The sequence below is a fragment of the Arvicola amphibius genome, chromosome 8 (genome assembly GCF_903992535.2).
Source record: "Arvicola amphibius chromosome 8, mArvAmp1.2, whole genome shotgun sequence".
Classification (NCBI taxonomy): domain Eukaryota; kingdom Metazoa; phylum Chordata; class Mammalia; order Rodentia; family Cricetidae; genus Arvicola; species Arvicola amphibius.
This window is the reverse complement of record NC_052054.1, coordinates 39,176,615-39,201,980: the sequence shown is the minus strand read 5'-3', so window position 1 is coordinate 39,201,980 and position 25,366 is coordinate 39,176,615. Positions and strand designations below refer to the sequence as shown.

Here is a 25,366-nt window from a genome sequence, read left to right as displayed (position 1 = left end):
CTCAACGACATATGAGGTGTAACTTATGTGCATGGATGGTTATATATGATCATTTTTAGAAAGCTATTTGAATTTGTGTTGTGTGTCTATGTAACTTTGGCTACAGTTTTATTAAACCCCATATAAGATTTTTGCATGCAGGGAGTTTCCACAGAACTAAATTGGAATATAGATGCATATGTTAAGAATATATCATATTCAAGGAAAAATGTATTACATAATAAAGCCAACCTTTAACAACTCAGTGCACAGCTCAGTACACACAGTACACCTGTTCACACAGTGCACATGGTCCACAGTGCACAGTACACATAGTACATGGGACACACCATACACGGTAGACACAGTACATGGTATACACAGTTCATGGTACACACAGTTCATGGTACACACAGTTCATGGTACACACAGTTCATGGTACACACAGTTCATTGTACACACAGTGCATGGTACACACAATACACACAGTACATGACATACACAGTACACAGTGCACAGTATACATAGTACACATAGTACACAGTATACACAGTGCACAGTACACACAGTGCATAGTACACACAGTACCCAGTACACAGAGTGCACAGTACACACAGTGCACAGTACACACAGTGCACAGTAACACAGTGCACAGTACACACAGTGTTCAGCACATACAATACACAGCATATACAATACATAGTACACACGGTACACAGTACACACAGTGCACAGTACACAGTATACAGAGTACACAGTACATAGTATACACAATACACACAGTCCATGGTGTCACAGTACACAGTATACACAGTGCACAGTACACACAGTGCATAGTACACACAGTACCCAGTACACAGAGTGCACAGTATACATAGTACACACAGTACACAGTATACACGGTGCACAGTACACACAGTGCACAGTAACACAGTGCACAGTACACACAGTGTTCAGCACATACAATACACAGCATATACAATACATAGTACACACGGTACACAGTACACACAGTACACAGTATACAGAGTACACAGTACATAGTATACACAATACACACAGTCCATGGTGTCACAGTACACAGTATACACAGTGCACACCATACACAGTACACAGTATACACAGTACACACAGTCCATGGTACCACAGTGCACAGTACACACAATGCAGAGGTGACTCATCTTTAAGAGCCGATGTGACTGACTTCTCATTTCGCCTCTTTGCATTGCTTCCAGAATGGAGAAGTGGCATCCTCACCTGTCCTTTTTGTTTGTTCCTTCTTTGATGATAGCAATGTTTATTTTGCAGTGTTGACTTAGCACAGCTGAGAATAGTTAGGAAGTACATAATTAAGTTCTATATACTTTTTGCCTTTGGGCTTGTTGTTTTGCCAGCCTTGGGCTAGAAAGTGCTGTTGTTCCCATAAGGGCTTGTCTTAAACAATTTTCTCTGCCTAAAGAACACATTTCCCCCCTGGTCATTATGATCACTTTTGCTGTAATGATAAAGGGATAAAATGCTGTCTTGAATATCTGCTCTTCCCTTCTGAGTCACCCATATTATCCTTCCAATAATCAAATATTTAGTTCGATTCAGTGTAGTAAACAGTTCTTGCTGCATGACCCTGTTGGCTTCTAGAAAAATAGAAAGATCTGGATTTCTATACTTGAGAATGCCCCAACCAGAATGAATATATATATATATATATATATATATATATATATATATATATGGCAGTACAAATCTGGTGCTCAGTACAAACAATTACACACAGTGCACTGTGTATTATGTGCACTGAATCATTGAAGATGTTATGACAATGTATTCTATGCAACTTGGGGCGTAATCTTTGCTTCTTACTCTCGTCCTGCATTCAACAAAGTCAGCTAAACTCTTACTCTTGTTTGTATCATCTTTGAAGTCTGGCTCAAATCTGCTTCCATAAACGGCTACTCTCCCAGTTATTGCTTTTAATTAATTCTAAATCTCTCTGGCTTTTTCTCTGTCATGGCTCAGCCTATTTTTCACAGATTCCTGAACCCTCAAATGCTTGTTACCCCATTGTTATGTTTTCTGCCAATCAACTCCTGGCTAATTTTGGAAGTAGCATTCACAAAGCCCAAATTTGCATTATACACATAGTTATCTTCCATCTATGGCCAAAGGAAGACAAGTATAATACCTCTATAATTGAGAAGAGGAGCTACTAATCACACAGTCTCCAGCCAAGCAGAAAACCCTAATGATGAGCCAGGTGTCAGTCTTCCAGCTTCCTCCGCCTCTGTTGCATTCAAAAGGCATACAGGTGTGTGCAGTTTTAATACAAAAAAAAATGGTTTTCAAATCCCCACATTTGCAAAAACACATTAGCAATGCGTGGAGAGAACAAGAAGGAGATCAGCTGGGAAATGGTGTTTCCATATTACAATCAAATTCTTACAATTTCTTAAGCAGTGTGTGACTGTTACTGCAGAGAATAGAAAGCACACACATGTATGCTTTGACCATGTAACAGTCCTTCACGGCAGCAGAGGGGTTAAAAGCCTTTGCTCACAGACACAGTTGATTAAAAGAGAGTGACCATGCTCCAGTAGCAAGGAAGAGAGCCAGCCTTCAATATGAATGCTTTTAGGAGCCAATGAGTAATGGATACCTGAAGTCCAAAACTCCAGGGTCTGTCTGGGCAAAGCATCCCATGATTGATTAGCTATGTCTCCCAGGTGGGAGAGGAGTTGGTGTCTATGAGCCTCATATTCATTCTGTGCAAATTAGCTTCACTCCTGTAAGCAACATCATGGCAAAAAAAAATTATAACATACACAAATATTATTTTAAGGGAAAAGATTTATTGTAATATCTTAAGTAATGGTATTTATTGGAATGATGTTAGAACTCAAAAAAAATCATTGGAAAACAAAGCCAGTTGATCATCTTTTTTTTCTCTGGCCACATCCAGAGAATCAATATTTCTAAATTTAATATAAACCTCACCAACCAAAATTGCTTGCCTTTGTTTTCCTTTATTTCCTTTACATCCGACACAATTCTAAATTCATAGCAGCTTGATTAATATTCTTTTAGGAGACGAGCAGAGGATATTGGCAAAAATGTAAATAAGCCTAGTATTTCCCACAGTCTTTAGCGGTGGCTTAGAAACCATACACAAATTAGCAGGGATTCGTAAAGACTTTAGGAAAAGTTTGCATGCTGGTGTGTGGCTATCAGCTTGAGATATAGTGGTTGTCAAATCCATCACATATCTTCCCTGTGCATAAAACTCTGTAGTTGGTAGTGTGCATGAAATCGTTAATCAGCAGATTGTCATTGAATAAAAGGGAATGAAAGAAGCATGTTCCTCAGACCAATTAATCACAGATATTCCCATTATTACAAGTTAATAATTTGTATTTGGCATTTATGGTACTCAGGCTTGCCTACTTTACAATTTTTGGAACATGTCATCCAAGATGATTAGACTTTGGGCGGGAGTGTTTTGTGAGAGCTGGCATTTTTCTAATGTGTATGATATGTAAAGGCGAATGGTATTATTATTACGTATGCTTCTCCTTTGGTCTCCTTCAATCTGGAAACCCTTATCTACATTGATTGGATTGTTAAAGATTTGGGTCCTAATACTTATGTCACTAGGACCTTGCCATACAGCATGTAGTGTCATGAGATTGTTTGTCCTTAAAGAAATAGCTGGGGAAATGAAATGATCTGCTTCTTGGCTACTGCTATATTCAGAAGCCATATGGTTGTCATGGGGATATCCGCTTTTATACTTATTTAAGTGAAGAAATAAGACAGACTTCTCCCTTTTTTCTTTTTCTTTTTTTAAAATTATTTTGAAACAGAGTCTTTCAATTGGTGGCCTAGGAGGGACTCAGACTCCAGGCCATCCACCTACCTCAGCCTCCCAAGTACCAGGATTATAGTTGTGAGCCATGACACCTATGTAAACAGATTTGCTGATACAAAAAGTAAATTCGATATATCTGCCATGTTTCAAAGCAAAAAAGTTATTTATCCATATAGTATAATTTTTATCATGCAAGTTTTATAGACTTGTATGTAGCACTATAGTTTGATAAAAATAAACCAGAGCACATGACATTTTAAATTAACAAAATATTATATTATATAAAGACACAAATGTAAAGTCAATAATCTTTCACTATTTTACAAACATTTTAATTTAATCAGGGTCGGTGCCTTTAAGAGATTCTAGGGTATGATTAATAGTCGTTCATTAGATCTTTGTCATGTTTTTGATATATTTCCCAGAAATTGTTGCAAATTGAGCAATTTCCAGTTCTTTGCTCTCATTAAAGTAGAAAGAAAACCTAATAGATTTGCCAGTTGGCAGGTTATTTAAAATAATTTTGTGATAGAGAATGTGTAAATTGTGGCATGCAGCTTAGAATAAGTTGCATAAATTGGGTAACATCACCATACAAAATGTTCTCACTACTTTGATATTTAAGAACAAGATTTTTCAGGGCTTACAAGTAAACAATATACTAAAATATGAATCATGCTGAGCTGTCTCATTCTGGTACTAATACCAAATGCATTTCAAATAAAAATTTAATTTGCACTTAATAACTTCGATCCCCTTTTATTATAGACTGCATTATTTTGATCAGTTGTATAAAATTATAATTATGACTATAACTCAAATGCAAATACAATTCAACATTCATCTCTCATGAACTCAGAGGAAAAAGTTGCATTTAAATTTATGCATGTTAATATAATGTATAAAACAAATTATGAATATATGATAATTCAATGCAAAGTAGTATGAGATAATGGGCAAATTAAAATCAAATAAATACATTTCATTAGGAAAATGTTCTTTGAAAGTAGTGAAGTAGAACTGTAAATTCAAAACAACGTCACAGAACCTATGATCCTTAAAAACGGCCTGGGTTTTGTGTTTCATTTTTCACAGAATATATTTTGATCATATTCTTTCTGATCCTCTGGATCTTCTGGATCTTCCTCCCCACCCAACTTCATGTTCTCTCTCACTCTATTGGTGGGGGGAGTACACACACACACGCACCAAAAAAAGAAAGAAATCCAAAAACAAACACTGAACAAACACACATGGAGTCCATTTTGTGACCCATTCTGTGCTGGTCAACGCTGCCGAGCATGGGGCTTGCATATGGTAAACAGACCCAGAGTCGCTCTATGAATGAAAACTGAATTTTCCCTCACTCAGAGCAGATGTAAGTTGCAAATATCTGTTTAGTCAGAGGGTGGAATTTGGGGCCTATTTTCCTTTATCCGTGCTGGGATTTTATCTTACAAACTTGTGCTGGGCTTATGCGTGTTGTCAATCAATGGTGCGTTTGAAACTGCATCAGCATAATTTGTCTGGAAAACAGTTTCCTTGGGGATTTTCAAAACCTCTGGTGCTTACTGTCTTTCCTTTAGCAACAGGGTCTTACTCTCATGTTGTGGAGGGTACCAATAGTACTGTCATTAGTTCATAATGTTTGGAGTGAGGGTTCTAGGAGATCCCCTTTGACCAACAGCTATAAATGATGTTAACTAGTTCCTCATACTAGAGGTTTTATTTAGTATCGTACGGTGTCTAATTTGGGAATTGTCTCCTCCATTATATGGTAACTTCATCTAAATGAAGTGTAGATGGAGAGAGAGAGAGAGAGAGAGAGAGAGAGAGAGAGAGAGAGAGAGAGAGAGATTTATATGTATATATTTATTTATTTAGGAAGCTTCTACAGAAGCAGGTTTCCATGTGGCATTTATTTCAAAAAGCCTTTAGTGTTGCTTATCCATCCCCATTTTCTCCTCTGTATTGCTTTCTAGTCCACCCCCTCCCCATTTAATTCTTCATTCCTAGTTTTTCCTTCTTCCCTTTACAACACTGCGTTCCATTTACCCTTCCTCGGAAGATCACTTCCTCCTGCCTAGTCCCTTATTAACCAACTATCCTCTGTGGCTATTGCAAATGACCAACCTGTAACTAAAGCTTAAAAAACTAGTATTCATCTGTATGAAAAAACATGAAGTGTTTCTTTTTCAGCCTGAGTTACCTCATTCAGGATCATTGTTTAGAAGCAATTTACCTACAAATTTCAATTTTCTTCATAGCTGAATAATGTTTCTTTGTATAAGTATACAATTCACTACCCATTCATTAGCTGATGGACATCTAAGCTGTTCCTGATTTTCATCTTTTATGAATATGAATATGTTCAGCAATGAATAATCCAGTATCTCTAGGGTAAAAGATAAAGACCTTTGGGTAAGTGCTCAAGAATGATGAATCTGGATCTTATTGTCCATCGATTCCAGCCTCTTAAGGAAGAACACATCTACTTCCACAGAGGCTTTACAAGTTTTTGCTCCCACAAGGAGGGCATAAGTGATCCCCTTCCCCGACACCCACACAGCATCTGTTGTTTCCTTGATCTTTGCCACTCTAGGAGGGGTAAGCTAAAATCTCACATGAGTTTGAATTTGCAGATGAATTTTCAGGATGTAGAACATTTTTAAATGTTTCTCAGTCACTTGTGTTTCATCTTTTGAGAACTTTCTGCCGAATTCTAGACCACATTTTTAATTGGGTTATTTGTATTCTGCATGTTTAGGTTTGATTTTTTTATGTTTTTTCCCATAGGTTTGGTTATTTAGTCCTTTGTATATTGTATATACTAACCCTCTGTTTAATGTATAATTGGTAAAGAATTTTCCCATTCCATTGATTATTTCTTTGCTAGAATGATGGTGGTGTCCTTTGCTTGAGGAAACTTTTTTAAGTTTCAGGATGTCCTATTTATTGTTAGTCTTGCAGCCTTTACTATCAGGAAACCCTTTCCTGTGCCAACAAAATCAAGGGCATCTCTACTTTCTCTTCCATCAGTTCAGGATATCCTGTCTTACATTAAAGTCCTTCACTCATTTGGATTGAGTTTTTGTGGGGTGATAGATATTAATCTGTCCATTCTTCTATATGTAGCTACTCAATTTGATCAGCACCGTTTGTAGAAGATGTTATCTTTCCTCCAATGTCTATTTTTTGCTTCGGTTTCCAAAGCCAGGTATTTGCAGGTATATGGAATTATGTCTGGGTCTTCAATTCTATTTCATTGATAAATGTGTCTATTTTTATGTCAATACCAAGCTGTTTTGGTTATTATAGTTTTCTACTACATCTTGAAAATTGGGATAGAGATATAGCCAGAAGTTCTTTAATTATTCATAATTGTTTAGGCTATCCTGTGTTCCGATAAGAAGCTTAATTTTTTTTCACTTTTCTTTTTTTTTCTTTTTTTTCCAGTTTATTTATTTTTTATTAAAAATTGCCATCTCCTCCCCTCCTCCTCCCCCTTCCCTCCCCTCCCCTCCACCCACACCCCCACTCCCTCCCTCTTGAGGCCAAACAGCCATCAGGGTTCTCTACACTATGTTTTCACTTTTGTGAAGATCTGTGTGGGGATTTTGGTAGAAACTGCACTGAATCTATAGCTTGTGTTTGGTAAGATGATCATTTTTAAAGCATTAATCCTACTGCACCATTAGCATGTGGGATCTTTCCAACTTTGAATCTTCAGTGTCTTAACGATTTTAGTATACAAGTGTTTCACTTACTTTGTTAGTTATTCCAAGATGTTTTTGAACCTACTATAAAAGATGTTGCTACCCTGATTTCTTTCTCTGTGTTTGTCATTTACATTTGGGGAGGCTATGTAGTATGAAGGAGCAGCCACTTCCCATCACCCAGCCAGCTTAACCCCCAAAATAACCACATAGAAATTGCATTAATTTAAACACTGCCTGGCCCATTATCTCTAGCCTCTTCTTGGCTAACTCTCACATATTAGTTTAACCCATCTCTGTTAATGTGTATTGCCACTTGACTGTGGCTTACCAGCATGAGTATAACCAGCATGCGTCTCGGAGAGGAGAGCCATGGTATCTGCCACACTGACTTCTTCCTCCCAGCATCCATTTCTGTCTTCCCTGCCTATCTAAGTTCTGCCCTATCAAAGGCCAAGGCAGTTTCTTTACTCAACCAATGAAAGCAAGACAAATAGAGAAGAACCTCCTACACAAAGGCTAATGTGTTGTTTGTTTTATTTTGTTTTGTTTGTTGTGTATGTGTGTGTATGTAAATTTTGTATCTTGCTACTTTACTGAAATTTTTTATCAGCTGTAGAAATTTTCCTGTGGAGTCTTTTTGGTCTCTTATGAGGAAAATAATATCACCTGTGAATAAAGATACTTTGACTTATTTCTATTTGTATCCCATTGCTCTCCTTCAATTGTCTTGATTTTCTAGCTAGGAGTCTGAGTACTATATTGAATAGGTACTAAAAGAGAGAACATCAATGTTTTATTCCTCATTTTAGTCAAAATGCATGGAAATGGTTTCTCTTCTTTTAGAATGATATTTACTATGGGCTTGCTGCAGGTTACCTTTTGTATATTAATAATTTATATATATATATATATATATATATATATATCATATCTCTAGTTGCTCCAGAATTTTATCCTGAAGAGATGTTGTATTTTGTCAAAGATGGTTTGTTTTGCATCGGATTATATTTATTGATTTATGCATGTTGAATCATCCCGAATCTCTAAGATGAAACCAGATTGATCATGGTGGATAATTTTTGATAGGTTATTAAACTTAGTTTGCAAGTATTTCATTATGAATTTTCACATCTGTGTTCATGGGGAATATTAGCCTATTATGAGCAGATGTTTCTGTCCCACCCAGTCCCACAGCCATTCAATTCCAAAGTAACACACAAAATCTTATATTAGTTATAATTGGTTTGGCCTATTAACTCAGGCTTATTTTTACCTATCTCTGATAACATAAATTAACCCATAATTCTTATCTATTTTTATCCACATGGCTTAGTACCTTGCTCAGTGCAGTATTCTCATCTTGCTTCCCCAGGATCTGGGTAGCAACTGCAGACTGAGTCTTTCTTCTTCCCAGAATTCTTCTAGTCTGTTCACCCCACTTATACTACTGGCCAATCAGTGTTTTATTAAACCAATACAAGTGACAAATCTTTACAGGGTACAAGAACATTATCCCACAGCTGTAGTCAAAGGCTGCTTGTTAGTTCTGAGATACTGGCAGCAGCCACATTTTTTATCACAACTCAGTGGAGTTTCTAGGTCTATCATCAAGAAGCATGCCACTAGCTGCTCATAAACACCATTCAAGTGTTTGATGGCAGGGCCTCTTAAAAGAGTTGTGTGGTTTTTGCCACTAATGCTGAGTCAGGAAGTCTCTCTTAAAGGAACTGCACCTCTGCTCACTGCCAGCAAACATAGTTCACCAGAGAAAGGATGGTTACAATGACGCTATGCTTGGCCATATCCTTGTCTGTCTAGAACTCTTTTTTAAGCTCTCTTAGGCTTTATGCAGAAGCTCTTGCCAAACATTTTGCCACCATTTGTAAATGGAAGTTTCTGTCCCACATGATCCCACAATAGTCATTCAGTCCCAAAGAAACACACAGAGGCTTATATTTTAGCCTATTAGCTCAGGTTTATTTTTATCTAGCTCTTGCAATTTAAATTAACCCATAATTCTTATCTATGTTTTAGTCACACGGCTTGACATCTTACCCAGTGCAGCATTTTCATCTTGCTTCCTCTGCATCTGGGTGGCGACTGCAGACTGAACCTTTCTGAAGCATGATTAATAAAAGCTTAGGGTTGGAAATTGGGGTTCAACCTGAAGATCCAAAAAGCAAAACAGCAAACCACTGGCTCTTACCTTGACCTCAGTTTGAAATGGTGACCCTGCCTCCCAGAATCTCAAAATGAGGCTATTTCTAAGAGCTATCTCCCCCCTGATTTATATTCCTTTCTAGAGCTGGGATTAAAGGCATGAACCACTGGGATTAAAGGCATGCACAACCCAATTTCTAATGGCAATGAATGTGGCTACTGAAATTAAAGGTGTGTGTCATTATAGTTACTGGGATTAAAGGTGTGTTACTATAACCTGGTCTGTAAGGCCAACCAGTGGGACTGTTTTACTCACAGATCTAATGGGAAGTTTTTATTTATTAAAATACAATTGAAATGCCACTACACCTTTATTTTTCCCAGAATTTTTCTAGTCTGATCATGCCACCTAGACGTCCTGCCCGGCTACTGGACAATCAGTTTTTAATTAAACCAATATTAGTAACAAATCTTTACAGGGTACAAGAGCATTATCCTTCAGCAGCCTATAATTGTATCAGAATAATAGTGACTTCTTAAAAATGGAACTGTTCCTTCAGTTTCTATTTTGCAGAATAATTTGAGAAGTATTGGTATTAATTTTTCTCTGAAAGACTGGTAGGATTCTTGGATGAATCCATGTGGCCCTAGGCATAATTTTTTATTGAGAGATTTTAAATTGCTGCAAATGTTTTACTAGGATTATAGATTTGTTTAAATTGTTTGTTTCACCTTGATTTAACTTTGGTTTTTTGTATATATCAAGAATTGCATTCATTTATTTTATGTTTTCCAGTTTGATGGGTTGTGTTTAAGTAATTTAATTAAGGATGATTATAATATAATTACATCATTTCCCCCTTCCTTTTCCTTCCTCCAAACTTTCCCATTCATACTGCTGTTATATTTGTTGTCTTGCCTTTTTAAAATTTATAGCCTCTTTTCTTAAAGTGTGTGTGAGTCTGTGTGCACACATGTGCATGTGTGCATGCATGTGAGCATTCACAAATATGTAAATACAAGCTTCTCAGTCTGTGTAATGTTACTTTTATGCATATATTTTCACAGATGCCCATTTGGTATTGTATAACCAAACACTATGCTCTTTTCTGAAGAAAACTACTTATCTTACTCTGAGCATTCTGTAGTTGCCTGAAGTTCTTTCTCTAGGTTGGGGGCCTGATGAATTTTTCCATTCTACATTAGTATATCTGGTAGTGTTGTCCTTGCTCAGATAATGTTTAGGAAGTCATGTTGGCAAGACCTCATGATTGTAGCTTCTGACATTTCCAGGAGACACAATCTCACACTAATCTTCCTGTTTCTTTGCCTCTTATTATTGTTTCTCTCCCACTTCTGCAATGATTCCTGAGCCTCAGATATGGGACTTGTGTTATGGATATATTATTTAGGACTGAGCTTCAAACCTCTGTATTTTGGCCTATTATAGTTTCCTGTAGTGGTCTCTCTCTCTTGCAAGTTTCCTTCCTGAAGATTGAAAATGCACTTATCTCTGAGTATAAGGAAAAATGTTTATAAAGTGGTTGGGGATTATTCTAGTTTGGCAAAATGTCACTTGTAGGTTCTTCTCCAAACTTTGTGACTTCACTAATTTGGGGTAGGTGGCTAAATTTCCAGTATCAGGAATGATTTTTGTCATGTAGAAACTCTTATGTGTGACTTGTCATTTGTATCATAAAATATATCTTATGATTATTTTAATTTCCTTGGTACCTCTTGTACTTTCTTTTTATTTCTAATTGTATTACTTTGAGTCTTCTCTCCCTCTTCCTTTTAATTTCTTTTAGTCCTTGTATTGTTTGTTGTTGTGGTGGCTTCTATTTCATTAGTTTCCAGCATAAGTTTAATTATTTCTTCCTATCTAGTATTTTGGGGTGTCATTTCTCCTTGTTTTCCTAAAGCTTTCAAGTGCATCATTAAGTTATTAATAGACTTTCTAGATTATTTTTCAATGTACATGGTTAATGCTTTTAACTTTTCTCTTAGAACTGCATTCATTGTGTCTTATAATGTTATATTTTCATTTTCATTCAGTTCCTAAAATGTAATTTCCTTCTTGATTTCATCTTAAGTCAATTTTCATTTAATAGCAAGTTCTTTAGGTTCCATGAGTTATGTACTTTCTGCTGTTTTTACTGTTATTGATATTCAGCTATAATCCATGTTAGACAGATTGGATGGAGAAATTTGTTTCCATTTCCTTAGGTTTGTTAAGATTTGATTTGTGTCTTAATACATGGTCAATTTTGGAAAAAAGTTCCATGGGTACTGAGAAGACAGTACAATTTTTAGTGTTTGAAAGGAATGATCTCCGGATGAATGCTAGGTCCATTTGATTATGATATTATTTAACTCCAGAGTTGATCTGGTATAGCCTATTTGTTGGTGAGTTAGAGGTACTGCAGTCACAATCATTATGTTTGGATCAATATTTGATTTTAGCTGTAGCAGTAAAATTTCTTGACTTTTTTTTTCTGAGTATGTAGTGTCCATCACTATCTCCCCAGATAAGTTTTGTTTGAAGACTATTTGCCAGATATTAAAGTAGCTATGCCTACTTGCTTCTTGTTCCATTTGCTTGGACTGCTATTTCCATCCTCTTACCATAAAGGTGTCTGTCCTATCTATATTATTTGCCCACTATCAAGGGGAAGGTAATGTGTAATTCTTGGAGGCAGCTGAAAGACGAGTCCTGTTTTCTAATCAAACCTGCTAGTCTATGTCTTTTAATTGTGGGAATTGTAACTGTTAATATTGAGTGTTATTGTTGAGCAGTGTTTATTAATTCCTGACATTTTGTTGTGGTTTTATTGTTTTTATTATTGTTTTATACCTCTTTTGAATAACCATTCTGGAGTTTATTCCTGTGTCCTCTTTGGTATATTTAATTTTCTCTTCAGATCCAAATTTTTGGTAGAGCTGACTTTATAGATAGAAATTAGTTATGTATTTTTTGTGTCATGAAATATTTTTCTTTCTCCTCTGATCATAACTGATACTTTTACTGGTATAGTATTCTAGACTGGTATCTTTAATCTTTTCAGAGCTTGTACTACATCTGTGTAGGCTTTTCTAGATTTAAAAATTTGCATTGAAAAGTCAAGTATTTTTTAATGAGTCTGTTCATGTGGCTTAGTCCTTTTTTATTTCCATGCAGGTTTAACATTCTTTCTTTAGTCTGTATGTTTATTTTGATTATTATATGTCACAGGGAATTTCTTTTCTGGTCTTGTCTTCTTGTTGTTCTTGCAACTTTATAAGCTTCTCTTTCTTTAGATTTGGGAAATTTTATTATATGATTTTGTTAAAAATAATTTCTGTAATGAACAATGTTGAATAAATGCTTTTGTAGTATGACTGGGCATCTCTTGGATATACTCCCAAGAGTGGAATTGCTAGGTCCTGAGGTAGGTTGATTCCCAGTTTCCTGAGAAACCGCCACACTGATTTCCAAAGTGGTTGCACAAGTTTGCATTCCCACCAACAATGGATGAGTGTTCCCCCTTACTCTACATCCTCTCCAGCATAGGGTATCATTGGTGTTTTTGATTTTAGCCATTCTGAGAATTGTAAGATGGTATCTTAGAGTTGTTTTGATTTGCATTTTCCTGATCACTAAAGAGGTTGAGCATGACCTTAAGTGTCTTTTGGCCGTTTGAACTTCTGTTGAAAATTTTCAGGGAGGGAGTGGGGGTATGGGTGGAGGGGAGGGGAGGGAAGTGGGAGGAGTGGAGTAGATGGATATTTTTAATAAAAATAAAAAATATTAATTTCTGTATATTTGCTCTAGGTTTCTTCTCCTTCCTCTGTATCTATTATTTATGGGTTTGATCTTTTCATAGTGTCCTATATTTTATGGATGTTTTTGGCTGGCTTTTTTTAGATTTAACTTTTTTATCTATACATTTTTTAGCTATACATTTCTTCTACCTTGTCTTCAAGATCTGAAATTCTTTCTTCTGCTTTATTTAATCTGTTTTGAGGTTTTCCATTGAGTTTTTTGTTTTGCAATTTACTTAAGTTTGACTTTTCTTTTAGTAATTCTATTTTTTTGCCAAATTTTGTTTTCATAACTTGAATAGTTTTCATCATTTCATGCAATTGTTTATGTTTTCATGATCTTTTTGAGACATATATTTATATCCTCTTTAAGGTCCCTGAACGCACACACACACACACACACACACACACACACACATATATATATATATGTATATATATATATATACATATATATATATATTCATAGTTGATGTTTTGAGTCCTTGTCTTATGCTTCATCTAAACTGTATATTTTTTGGGGGGGGGATAAAAATAAGAATACTGGTCTCTGTATAAACATATTGTCTTAGTTGTTTATGTTTGCATTTTTGGGTTTGGGTCTAGTCATCTGGAGTTATGAGGTTTGTGGTTCCTTGGTATGGACATCTGGTTTTGCCTTTGTTAGCTTCAATTCTTCCACTACCGTCACCCTAATCTGTCAAGTTGTGGACCAGCAAAATGGCACTTGATTTTCAGTCCTGGATCCTTCTAGGTTTCAGGGTTTATAGCTGACTTGTCTCAGATCCAATGCTCTGGTTAGAACTCTAGGTTCAGGCACTAAGCAGTACCACAGTAATCCAGTGGGAGAAATAAGTTAAGTAAGCAGGTAGAGGAAAGGTGTAGACACTCAAGGTTTCATAAGTCATATTGCGGGTTCAGTTCCATGGAGCATGGCAGAGGTAGAACTAAGGGTTTCCACAATTGGCCACAGATGACAGAAGGTCCCAAAGGAATGGAAATGGACTAGAAGAAGGGGCTGAGGTGGCAGGACAAGAAGTATCCTATAGGACAAGGATGGAAAAGGTGAAAGAAAGCACAGAGAGTTTATCAAGTCCCAATAAAGTATAGTGACTATGAGGTCACCGGAAGGGAGTTGGTCTGCAGAAGATGGGGACTCACAGAAGAATGGAGCTGGGCTATGAGGGATGGCTGGAGATGGAAATGGAGGAAGAATCAGAGCACCCTGGGTCTACACCATAAGTGTCAGCTGAGTTTCAGGGGGGTATGTAGGCTGTGAGGACTGCCTGTGAAGAGTGACCTCTATACTTGTGTTTTTAAATAAAAGACTGTAAATTCCAAATCACATTACTGGGCAGAGCAGTGGTCTCAGTGGTGCAACTAGCATATTTGAATGACTGAAATTGATCCCCAACATGATTTTTAAAAAACATAAAATTTGAATTATATTATATATATTTAAAATAGCAACAAAATAGATACACTTAAAATATATTATTTAGTGTGCCAATATACAAGCTTTTTTGCAGTCAGATAAATTAGACAATATTACCAAGAAAACATTTAGATAAACATCATATACTCCACAGTAATTTTTAATAAAAATTTAATAAACAACCCGAAATACCATATGAAACCATAATTTACCCTGAATAATCAAAATAAAATTTAAAGTAATAAAGCCATGCATGCCAGTCTTCCTGTTTTTAAAATATATTATAATATTATAGAGCTTAAATTTGTGTAGTACTGCCACATTGACAAATATACAAATCCATGGGACAGAATGCATTCAGAAATAAGTAGATGATCAGTTAATCTTCCAAAGGTTACAATCTCAACTAATGGTAAAAATAAATCAAGTAATAATCTCTAACACTCATAGATTTCAGGTAACTTTTTTATTTGATACTTGTCAGGCCATGTGTGAGCAGAAATGATCAATTCTCTAAAACAGTTATCAGTGTTACCCTGAAATAGTCATTCCTAAGACCTATTATAATTTTGCATACGCAAACCTGCAGTATAGTTTTGGGTGGTTTTCATCTTCAGAGTTTTGTCTAGAAAACAGTGTCTTCCTTTTCTCTTCACAGATAGTGAGTGAGTCTAAAGCCCCGAGTTCCCCAGAAACACATGAAGTCCAGTCAGAAAAGTCAGTACCCTTCTACCAAGATGGCACCATACCTCAATATAGGAAGTAGGTTATCTATCTAATACCTATATGGCCACATATCCCTGTTCAGGAAAATTGCATCTCTAACTCAAGGGTGGTCATAGAGTATTCATTATTCCACCATATTTTTTTCTAGGTCTTCAGAAACACTTTCATTCAGTCAGGCCTGTTACAAAAATAGTGTATTACCAAAAAACCTTTGTATCCACAATGTATTCACTACATTTCAGTTCTAACTAGACATTTGACATGGATCTGGATTTGAGAGCTGAGCCTACAATTTCCGAATCTGGTGTCAAAGAAAAAACACTTTCCTTCTTAGGACAAAACTCCTCATTCCTTCCATGGGAAAATGATCAGCATAGGAAGCTTCCTTCTTTTCTCCCAGCTCCAACAACAGCCATCAGCTCTCATGCTAGGCCTTAGTGTTAGATGTAAGTACACTGTTGAGCTCAGTTATAATGTGGGAGTTTCCTCTGTGTGCTGTGATTACCATTAATGAATAAAGAAACTGCCTTGGACTTATAGCAGGGCAGAACTTAGATAGGCAGGGAAAGCTAGGCTGAATGCTGGGAGAAAAAAAGGGCAGAGTCAGGGAGACACCATGGAGATACCGTCAGAGTCAGACATGCTGAAATTTTGCCAGTAAGCCACTGCCATGTGGCAAAACACAGATTAGTTGAGATGGGTTAAATTAAAGGGTAAGAGCTAGCCAATAAGAAGTTAGAGGTAATAGACCAAGCACTGTTTTAATTAATACAGTTTCTGCATGGTGATTTTGGTTCTGGGCAGCAGGAACCAACAAGCGGCTCTCTCCATCTACACAGTTAGATAGACCACAATTCTCTCTCCACTTTTAGAAATGCGGCAAGGTGGGGTTCAGTTGTTAGAAAGACTTGCAGTACTGGGTTCAGTTGTCACATGGCCACAGAATATTGGGTCTACTTGTTAGATGTACTGAGAGACAGGGTTCAGTTGCTAGAAGTATAACAATTTTGTCAGGGCTCAGTTGTCAGCTGTACCCACAGTTGGTAGACTCAGTTGGGACACATCTCCGCAATGCTGGGCTGTACCTACAGTTGGTAGACTCAGTTGGGACACATCTCTGCAATGCTGGGCTGTACCCACAGTTGGTAGACTCAGTTGGAACACATCTCTGCAATGCTGGGCTATACCTACAGTTAGTAGACTCAGTTGGGACACATCTCTGCAATGCTGGGTTGTGCCCACAGTTGGTAGACTCAGTTGGGACACATCTCTGCAATGCTGGGCTGTACCCATCATTGGTAGACTCAGTTGAGACACATCTCTGCAATGCTGAAGTCTTTTAGGAGTACTAGTCCAGCTATGCTCTCCTGGGACCCCAGATGGAGAGATCATGTAAATGCTAGTAACTCAGTAAACAAATGTGTTTTGGGGTTTTGCAGCATCGCTATAGTTCATATAAATATTCAAAACGCATGGGGAAAAGAAGCAAATCTGATTGTAAACAGGCAGTTTCCCCAAGGTTAGAAAAGAAAACAGAAATGGAATCAGAAGACGTTCCCTGGAACAACCATGTGTTCCGAACATAAAAAATAACAAAACTTCTAAACTGATTTTAGAACCCCAAATGTACTACTCCTGAATAGTAACAAATACTACTGATTGGGATAAGTAAGTGGTATTTAGCTCCTTTCAGCTGGTCATTTCATTCATTTTGCCTATTGCTGGTGTATCCTTTGAAATTAGTCAATGAGTCTGTGATCATGGGCACAAACAGTGTAAGATCTCAAATAGCCTCAGAAGACAAATTCAGTGCAGTGGGCAGGGGTGGGGGCTGTTTGTTACTAACTTTCTCTGGTTTTCCCTACTAGCAAATTGAGAAATAGAAGGTCTAATATTCACAGCCTGGGAGCAACCATGTTTAAATCTTATCACCAAATACCGCAAGGGGTGCTCCCACCCACTGAGATGGTGGGGCTGATCTAATGGGAGCTCACCAAGGCCAGCTGGACTGGGACTGAAAAAGCATGGGATAAAACCAGACTTTCTGAACATGGCGGACAATGAAGGCTGTTGAGAAGCCAAGGACAATAGCACTGGACTTTGATCCTACTGCATGTACTGGCTTGGGGGTGGGGGCTAGCCTGTGTGGATGCTCACCTTCCTAGACCTGGATGGAGGGGGGGAGGACCTTGGACTTCCCACAGGGCAGGGAACCCTTACTGCTCTTCGGACTGGAGAGGGAGGGGGGGAGTGGAGAAATGGGGAGGGAAATGGGAGGCAGGGAGGAGGCAGAAATTTTTAATTAAAAAAAATAATAAAGGATTGAATTTAAAACAAAAATAAAATATTTTGTAATTGTGAACTAAATGTTAAAGAATTTGCCTTGAGAATAAATGAGAGAGCTTCCTTTATTTTCTCCTGAGCCATAGCTGAGTTCCTTTTGGAACTATATACACTTTCAGATTAACTCACAGTGATGTACATAAACAGAGCAAATCCTACTACATTTACCTTTTCTCCAGGTAGAACTCAGATTCCAAAAATCAATATAATACAACTCCCTGTCTGCAGCTTCTACAGCCTGCCTTGCCCCCTCATAGGCTATTTCCATGTGTGTACAAGAGCTGCTTCTGGGTAGAATATTTGAAAAGCTCACGTGACCTCTAAGTCCATCATCTTATTTATCATAACATTTGGAAACAGAGAATAAAAATATAAATATGTTTAAGATGTCAGTAAGGATTATAGACTGTGAATCACAAAAAGTCATGTTTTCTTAATCACATGAGGTTTAAGTGGAGACAGCACATTGTTCAGTGAACTAAGTTCAGATCATATTTCTTATACTTAAATTTATAATCAAAAACCGATTTCAGAACTAAATTAGTTGTATTTAGTCACAAGTGTCTCCAAAATAAGCAATCATGTTAATATCTACAATATTATTTTGTAGTATTTGCGTAGTATTTTGTAGAAATAATTACAAGCTATTGGCCTGGAATAGCAGGTTATCATCTTCATGTGTTATGGCACTATTATTTAGGATGTCATGTTAGTCCTAATCAATTAGTATAATACAGAAATCTTAGGCATAAGTATTTCATGGCATTTTCCTCTTCACCAGATTGTCTAAATATAGTGGCAGAAAAACATAGTAAGATGTGTTTCTGTTTTTAAATAAGAGCAATGAATTCTCAAAGGAAGGATATAAACATGATTTATACTGACAGTCATAATGTGAAAGATAATTTATTATTTGGCATGCTGTACTTGAGAGAAAAGGAATAAAAATATGGGCAAGTACACTAAAGCTAAATAATGTTTACACAGTAGAAAGGAACCATCTGTGATATTCTGTCTGTATCTTTTGCTTTTATCAGTCTTATAAATAGGACTTAAACTGTTGTTAGCCCACACATCCTTCTGTTCAGCAAGATACATGATTTCTGGGACTGGTCATTTTCCTCCGATTTTTCTCCTCATGCCATTATGGCTGCAAGTTTTCTGACACTGTTCTTTTTCCTCTTAACCTTTGTCTCTGCTCTCACCAATCATGTTAAACTCACCTCAATTAATGAGCCTGAGTCGAGCTCACAACCTTGGACACTAAGTTTATAACTCCTGGTCTTCTCTTTCTCACTGTACAATGACTGGATTCTACCCAGAGAAGCAGCTGTCACATGGGTGTCTGAGTTAAGACCTGTTTCATATCTGGTTCCCAAGTCCTGATGTTGCAAGCCTTGCAAGGCTTCAGGGAATGACCAAAATGGGGTGCTGAAGGAAAGAAGACAGGACAGAAAGAGGAACATATACACAGTAATTTGGGAATTTGGTGATCTGCAGAGGCGCTGCCACTGCACCTCCAAAACCATGTTAATTTATTATATAGAGTTGAACAGGGAAGTGGTTTACTATGTATATCAGAACAAGAAGGTGAGGGTATTGTAGACAGCTGACAAAAAAAGGTAGTTTTGATTAATCTCTGTAGGAAAGCAGTCTTCAGACTGTAAACAACGGTGGAGAGAAAGCTATGGTGACATTTTCTGCACACACTATCGACTTCCACACTGCCTGAAGGAAGGCTTTGCCATCTTCCATAGGTCTAAGCCACTGGCATCCTTGACATGGCTGTGCTCATGCTGAACAATATGCTTTCATTGAGGACCTCAGTTACTTCCTACAGTGATAGGAAGCCCAGAGTGTCACAGCTCCAAGAACATTTTCAGTCCCTTTATCTCCTCTTATGTCCTGCAATGTATGACTCTCTCTGATCTCTTTCAGTGAGTCTCAACAATTCCATCTCTTGAGCTTGGCTCATTCATTTTCAGCATGTTTTTAGGCATCCTTTTTCCTCTTGCTACTCGATGCCTTCTGCTCATTCGTCTCATTTGCCATCACTCTTCCAATTTTTCTACAACTTCATCATTTCTACAGGCAGATAGAGAAATTCTCCTCTTTTAAATGCCTAAGCACACAACTCATCCATATTATAATTTCATGCTATCCTATTAGTTAAATGTCATTTTTGTTGGTTTACCTCTATTATGTAATCCAGGGAATTGTGCGCTGAAGCAGAGAGAAGTTCAGTGAGAATGATTTACTTATCTATGTTTCTTCTGAGCAACATACTTACTTTTCAAACATATTAATGTTTTTTATAATGCAATATTATAGAAAAAAGTTATCAAAGGAAGCTCATTATTAGGAAATTTTAAAATGGTGGCTCAAACTGCTGAAAACCTTGCTACAAACTTGATAAAAGCTTCCATATTCAAAGAGTGGCTTAAAGTCGCGTAGGTTAAACCTAAAGATTTAAGTTGAAAATGTACATTCTTCTTCACCTGCTTAGAGCTAAAAATGGTGTCACCGTCATTCAGTCTCTGAATGGTTACTGCAGAGGGAAATGATTTATATCCCTGGAGCAACAGGGATGAGTCAAGCTTTGCGTTCTACTCCTGCAAACTCAGTTCTAGGGAGGAGAGCATGTATATAGTGTGTGTGTGTATCTCCTACATATGCACAGACCATCTACAGTTTAATCAATAAAATCTCTGTTCTACGCAGAATGAGGGAGGAGGAGGAAGCAGCAGCAAGAGTCACTCAGAGGGGAGGTTGTTAAGATAAGGTACAAGTGTGAAGAACAAGGAGCTGTGTGACTAGGGGGCATGATGGATGGGATAATAGCAGAGACTGCAACCTCTACATGAGGGTACACTTGACCACTTCTCACTTCTAGGGTTAACCTCTGCAGGTTGCTTTCTCAAATTGACATAGCCTTCCTAACTCTCTTTCCCTTTCTACTCACAGTGCATTTAAGCTCTTTTTCTTTTCTTTTTGTTTTTGTTTCTGTTCCTCAAGACAGGTTATCTCTGTGTAACCCTGGCTGTCCTAGCCCTGGAGCTTGCTCTGGAGAACAGACTGACCTCGAACTCATAGAGATCTGCCTCTGCCTCCTGCATGCTGGGATTAATGGCATATATGCTACCACCACCTGGTTAAAATTTCTTTCTTTCTTTCTTTCTTTCTTCCTTTCTTTCTTTCTTTCTTTCTTTCTTTCTTTCTTTCTTTCTTTCTTTCTTCCTTTGGTTTTTCAAGACAGGGTTTCTCTGTAGCTTTGGAACCTGTCCTGGAACTAGCTCTTGTAGCCCAGGCTGGCCTCCAACTCACAGAGATCTGCCCGCATCTTCTTTTTCTTTAAACAACTCAAAAATTTCTTCTTATATTTCCACTGTCCAGCCCATGTCTCTCATTTGAATCAACCTTAGATCTATTTTTTCAGCATTTTACACTTCCTTTGCCTTCTTTCATTGATCTGTGTCTGTTTGCCTGTCATTCCTGATGTTAGAACTTTATTTTTCCTCCAGTCATTTTTTCCCCATTCACTGTCAGGATAAACATCACTGATCCCTATTTCTGTAATTTAGAATCATGATCAGATTGGATGTACCATATATATCCCATGCACATATAGAATACATATGCAGCCAACAGCCATAGTTCCCACAAGAATTAAGAGTGACATGGGAGCTGGTTAGAAGTCCAGTTTTTAGGTAACATGTTCCTTCTCATGTAAATAATCTAAATGTATTTCTATGCACTAAATTTTAGAAAGTCTTTAGTGACTCAGTTGCTAGAAGAAAATGAGTTTTCAAAATATTTTTACACAAACATTCTTAGTTTTCATTTTACTTAATTATCCTCTAGATTTGATAATCTGTTTCTATCAGAATCCCATTGGTTCTTTTATTTTTATTTTTATTTTTCAATAGCAAGAAATGCCTTGTCAAAAGTTGCTTGGCATGAAATTACAGTTGTCAATTTTGCCTTTATAGCAATTAAATCATATAAATCCTTACCTTGGGGAAAGTTTATAGTTTTGAGACTCGCCTAAAGAAAAATGACAAGAATAGTATTAATGGATAATGTAAACCTCATGTATTGTTATTTTGAACATAGTGTGGAAGACGGTTTTACATATAAATTGTTGCCTTGTGAGGTAACAGTGTTACCCTTGAGTGCTCTGCCAGTTTGACTGGAAAAACTATTTTATCACGCAAGTTATTAAACTAAAAATCATTAGACGCTCTATTTAAATAATCTGTGTGAACATTTACCTGGATTCATCTCTGCTTTGATTTTGCTTTTGTGATGTATTATTGATTGTTTTTTTTTTTCACTTCTTCCCCATGTGCTTACCAGTGTTAATCTCCAGAGCAGCTAGCTCAATTATTCTCCCAACAAAGGCAGTGTGTAGCTTGGCTTTGCTTCCCTGAGACCCAGTCAAGAAGCCCTGATGACAGATAGTCTGCTTGTCAGCTTTGCTTCACGAAGCCAAAGAAAATGGAACTTCACGGGAGCTGAGCCTCAAGCAGTACCTGGGCCTTCTCTTTGGCCTTTTCACACTGGGTTTGGCAGAGACCTTAGTCTTTCGTCACGCGGTTCACCAACACAAAGGGAAGAGAGCTGTTGTGCTTTTGGGGACCATTCTGGAGACTGCTACAACACGAAATAAACAAACAATATATTTTTAGGGCACCACCTGCAGCCAGCAGCTGTAGCAGGCAGAGCAGAACTACGAATGATGTGATTTGTCCCATTTACCATGAAGCCTGGGGTTTTCGGCAAGAGGGAGGAGACGGCTCTATGTACACAACCCACACACTGCAATTTGAACTGAAGCTGATTTTCTTCATTTTTAGGTGGGAACCGAGGTATCATTAGAGCTCTTCCCTTTCCCCACCCTATGACCTCTGCTTGAAAACATTTCTATTATTGGGATTTCAACTGTTAACTGGGGGGAGAAACCATTTTTCTCACCAGTAAACTTCCTTTCACATTCAAGGGCAATTTTCTCTCCTAGCAATCTATACTTAAATGCCAACGTCTGCTGTATCTAGGCTGGATATAAAATGATGTCTGGCATTTACGTGAGCCAGTGACATGGGTACAGAAACTCATGCACTTGGCTTATGTAAGTTTTTCTTCGTATCTCCACCCTTCATCTATTTCTGTTCTTCCTCAGGATCTGTTTCTTGAAATGTGAGGCATAAGTTCAGGATCTTCTGAAAGCTCAACTTTCAACTCAGGCTTAATTGACAATCTGTTCCTTCACTAACCCATTCCTTCCCAGGCAGAAAAATCTGTGTAGCTCATCCTGTTGGAATCCTACTGGAGCTATACCCCCGATGCTTAGAATCCTGAGGCTGGCATGCAGAGTATTTTATGTACACTTTTTTTTCTCGATTTAAAAAAAGACTTCATTTTCTCTCTCTTTTTAACCATCGCAAATAGGATTCTCTTATCACTATTTAAAATCCGGATTTTAAACAGATTCTTGGGCTAATAGTCCATGTATGCAACTTTCACATCTGTCTTGCCCCCAGTAGTTTTTCCAGAACTACCACCTTTATCATGGAGTTTGCCATGAGTTTTCACTATTCAAACTCGGGGTCTTTGCCATTTTCAATTTTTCTAACAAGGACATCACAAAGAAGATGAATGGACTGGAAAGACTTTTCTGTCTTTTCTAATGCTGTTGACTAACCACTTCCTTCAAGTCATGTGTCTGTTTGTCTTGAGTCATGATTTCCATCATCTTCTTCCATAACTGGCTGACCTGTTGCTGCTGCACATAGCATATCTTGTGTATTTGATTGTTGCATTTTCCTTTTAGTGAAACCAATGGAGAATAGGTGGGGCAAATAACCATGTTGTCTTGACATCAGCATGAGCTTTAATAACAACCTGCCAGTTTTTGACAATGGGATGCATTTTGTCTCAGGTAAGATCCACAACGTGGATGCTCATTAGATAGGTTTTGACATCAACATTCTCAGTAATTAGCTTGAATTTCCTAAATGCAAATTCATCATTCTGCAGATCAGTAAGTCTGACTTCAAATAAATAACCCTTGAGGCCATCAAATGGATTTTGGTTCCTTATGACTAGTGTTTTTCAAATGACTTAAAAAAAGTTTCACAGAGCTTTCTCATCTTACCGGTCTTTCTTAGAAAGTGGACCAACCCGTTCCTGCTTGACTTCCTTTCTGCCCGCCTCTTCAGGCATTTGTTCTTGACCACCATGGTAGTGTTCAGAGGCGCTGCTCATTGTTTTCTAAATGGCTGTTGATTCTAGCCCCAGAAACCAAAATTACCATTTCATGTTGAGCTTTTCTAGGTGAGCTGGAATATATATGATTGAATTATATATTAATCTGTGGACAATCTAGGTAGTTACATATTGAAATTATTTAAACACAGAGGACAGTAGACTTTAGCATTAAAGTGAACATTGAATACTACACAATATTTGGCTTTATCTCAGCAATGAACACTGATGTTTAAAAAGAGAACTCTAAATATTTATGAAGTGTGGTAGAATGTCATTCTTAATGCCTATACCTGTGGCCAGATCCTTATTATGAAGAAGAACATTCCAATGGCCATATTTCTGGTCCTCATTAACACCAGTTCTCAGTACATACAGCTATTGCTCTAAAACCCTGAGAACTGGGATAAGAGACTCCCAAGTCTGCAGTGATGCATGTTCCTAGCTAATGAAGGCTAACAAGCCCTGTAAACCAGGTAGGAAAGCAGTTCCTATTATCTTCACTTTCATCATTATAGTGATGGTGCTTAGGAATATCAAGCATGAAATTATTCCCTGCCATCATTGTCTGCAACCATGTTTAATGTGGGACCTGCTTCTATCTCCCTCACCTTTTGAAGGCCTTAATAAGAATTTTTGGGCAACAGCTCATATGCATTATTTTGCTGAATTATTTCTGCTTCTGAATCTTGTCAATCAATTGTATTTCTGCTTTATAATATTTAACTCTGGGCCGTGCCTTTAACCTGTCTGGTTGAGTTTCTGGAAGAAGAAAGCGAAGAAAGGAAGAAGGTCTGTCAGAATGCCTCTCTGCTTGTTAAAAGGGGCAGACAGAAAGGTGGGTCTTAAAAGAGTACTTTTTGAAACTCTCTGACATCCTTTTGCTGTCTTTGGCTGCCCTCAGTATTTTGTTTTGCTCCCTTCTTTGTATCATTTGAAATAGTATCCCTTTGAGTTTGTAATTGTTATGCCAAACTCAGCTTACACGCTGAAGCCCACTAGTGAATCTGTCAATTCAGTTACTGCATTCTTTAGCTCCCATTTTTGCTTGGTTCCTTTTCTGTATTTTTATCTGTT

General features: G+C 37.4%; 1 protein-coding gene and 1 pseudogene across 1 annotated transcript in view; one reads left to right on the top strand and one right to left on the bottom strand.

The window, feature by feature from the left end:
* The window catches only part of Nkain2 (sodium/potassium transporting ATPase interacting 2), a 588,739-nt gene that overhangs the window by 388,871 nt on the left and 174,502 nt on the right, over positions 1–25,366 (top strand). The window lies entirely within an intron of this gene.
* The window catches only part of LOC119820647, a 56,164-nt pseudogene continuing 54,319 nt past the window's right edge, over positions 23,522–25,366 (bottom strand).